This window comes from Colobus angolensis, unplaced genomic scaffold, assembly GCF_000951035.1.
Source record: "Colobus angolensis palliatus isolate OR3802 unplaced genomic scaffold, Cang.pa_1.0 Scaffold272, whole genome shotgun sequence".
Taxonomy (NCBI): domain Eukaryota; kingdom Metazoa; phylum Chordata; class Mammalia; order Primates; family Cercopithecidae; genus Colobus; species Colobus angolensis.
The window spans coordinates 330,316-332,841 of record NW_012115955.1 but is presented as its reverse complement, the minus strand read 5'-3'; the positions used below and the strand labels follow the sequence as shown (position 1 = coordinate 332,841).

Here is a 2,526-nt window from a genome sequence, read left to right as displayed (position 1 = left end):
GGAGAATCAATCCAGGGGTGAGGAAGGAGAACAAGAGCTCAAATAAAGGGGCCCTGGAGGTAGAAATAAACTGCCACATGGAAAACATCTTGACTGCCGAAAATGCAATCTCTTCACTTTCGAAGATGTGCTTCGAAGCTTCCCTCTTCTCTTCAACTTTCCTGTTAAAACGAACACTTCCAGATTTGGCTTTATCTAGCGGAAACCAAAGGCCGACCGACCTTTACCGGCGGGATCTGACGGCGTGATGTCTCACAGAAAGTTCTCCCCTCCCAGACATGGGTCCCTCGGCTTCCTGCCTTGGAAGCACAGCAGCATGCATCGTGGGAAGGTGAAGAGCTTCCCTAAGGATGACTTGTGCAATCCGGTCCACCTCACAGCCTTCCTGGGATACAAGGCTGGCGTGACCCACATCATGCAGGAAGTCGACAGGCCAGGATTCAAGGTGAACAAGAAGGAGGTGGTGGAGGCTGTGACCATTATGGAGATGCCACCCATGGTGGTTGTGGGCATTGTGGGCTACATGGAAACCCCTCGAGGCCTCCAGACCTTCACTGACGTCTTCGTCAGTCTCCAGATACTGATGTATTCGCTGAGCACATCAGTGATGAATGCAAGAGGCGTTTCTATAGGAACTGGCATAAATCTAAGACGAAGGCCTTTACCAAGTACTGCAAGAAACGGCAGGATGAGGATGGCAAGAAGCAGCTGGAGAAGGACTTTAGCAGCATGAACAAGTACTGCCAAGTCATCTGCATCATTGCCCACACCCTGCTTCCTCTGTGCCAGAAGGCAGCCCACCTGATGGACATCCAAATGAACGGAGGCACTGTGGCCAAGAAGCCAGACGGGGCCCGCGAAGAGGCTTGAGCAGCAGGTACCTGTGAACCAAGTGTTTGGGCAGGATGAGATGACAGATGTCATCGGGGTGACCAAGGGCAAAGGCTACAAAGGGGTCACCAGTAGTTGGCACACCAAAAAGCTGCCCCACAAGACCCACGGAGGCCTGTGCAAGGTGGCCTGTATTGGGGCATGGCATCCTGCTCTTGTGGCCTTCTCTGTGGCACGTGCTGGGCAGAAAGGCTACCATCACTGCACTGAGATCAACAAGAAGATCTGTAAGACTGGCCAGGGCTACCTTATCAAGGACGGCAAGCTGATCAAGAACAATGCCTCCACCGACTATGACCTGTCTGACAAGAGCATCAACCCTCTGGGTGGCTTTGTCCACTATGCTGAAGTGACCAATGACTTTGTCCTGCTGCAAGGCTGTGTGGTGGGAACCAAGAAGCGGGTGCTCACCCTCCGCAAGTCCTTGCTGGTGGAGACGAAGTGGCGGGCTCTGGAGAAGATGGACCTTAAGTTCATTGACACCACCTCCAAGTTTGGCCATGGCCGCTTCCAGACCATGGAGGAGAAGAAAGCATTCATGGGACCACCCAAGGAAGACTGAATGGCAAAGGAAGAAGGAGCTTAATGCCAGGAACAGATTTTGCAGCTCATGGGGTCTCAATAAAAGTTATTTTCCACTGGGGAAAAAAAGAAAAAAAGAAAAACAAAAAACTAACACTTCCAAGGAAGCCGGCTAGAAAGAACCCTGGGCTCCGACCCTGACTCCCACCCCAGGCCACTGTTCATATGTGATCCGTGCCCTAGAATCAAGTATGATTTCCTGAAGAATGTGGACTTCTGGAGATTACTACAGAGTATCTGACCTTCTGTTTCATTACGCCCTTATCGTGCTCCATTATACCCTTACATTTCAAACTTCATTTTATACTATGCAAGTATTACGTGAATACACTCCTTTCTGAGTCACACTTGTAGATAAAGCTGAAGTCCCCTGGACGTAACTTCAACCTCCCCAGATATAAGCAGTTAGTACTGTGTCATTTATGCTCTCAGGTCTTCCTCTGCCTGTAGGAATATGGTGTTTTGAACATGTTGTTTGGCCTAAATCGCCAAACAAACTATCTACTTGTTGTTTTGCAAATGACTTTCGTTGAGCTATAACTTGGAGATCTTTGAGGTTTGAGCCACCTCGGTTTTTTTTTTCATTGCTGTGTAATATTCCCTAGCACTAATATTCCATATTTATGGGTTGGTTTTCTGGTCGTTTCCAAAACAGTAAACACTTAGTTATGATGTTTCTTTTTCTCCCACAAACAGCATTGCCATAAATATCCTCAGACTGACTTCTCTGTGCCCTGAGCTCAGTGTGTCTGGAAGGCAAATCCCAAGACATAGAATTACCAGGTTCATGGGTGTACCTGTTACTGATTTTAAAGACAGCTGACTGTCCTCCAAAGCGGATGTGGTAATCTACACTTCACCGTTTATTAAAATGCCCAGTTCCCCATACCCTCACCTTAAACCCTGCTGATACAATAGCTTGAAATCATAACTTATGTTATTTTATGTTTCCTAATATAGTGTGGAAGATGGAATAAGGATCTACCCAAGATGGCCACATCCTAATCCCCAGAACCTGTGACCACGTCACCTTACGTGTCTAAGGGGACTTTG

The 2,526-nt window shown here is 48.0% G+C and overlaps 1 pseudogene; it reads left to right on the top strand.

The window, feature by feature from the left end:
* The first annotated feature begins 247 nt into the window (after window positions 1-247).
* LOC105516001 lies at window positions 248-1,477 on the top strand (annotated as a pseudogene).
* The last annotated feature ends 1,049 nt before the right edge of the window (window positions 1,478-2,526 follow it).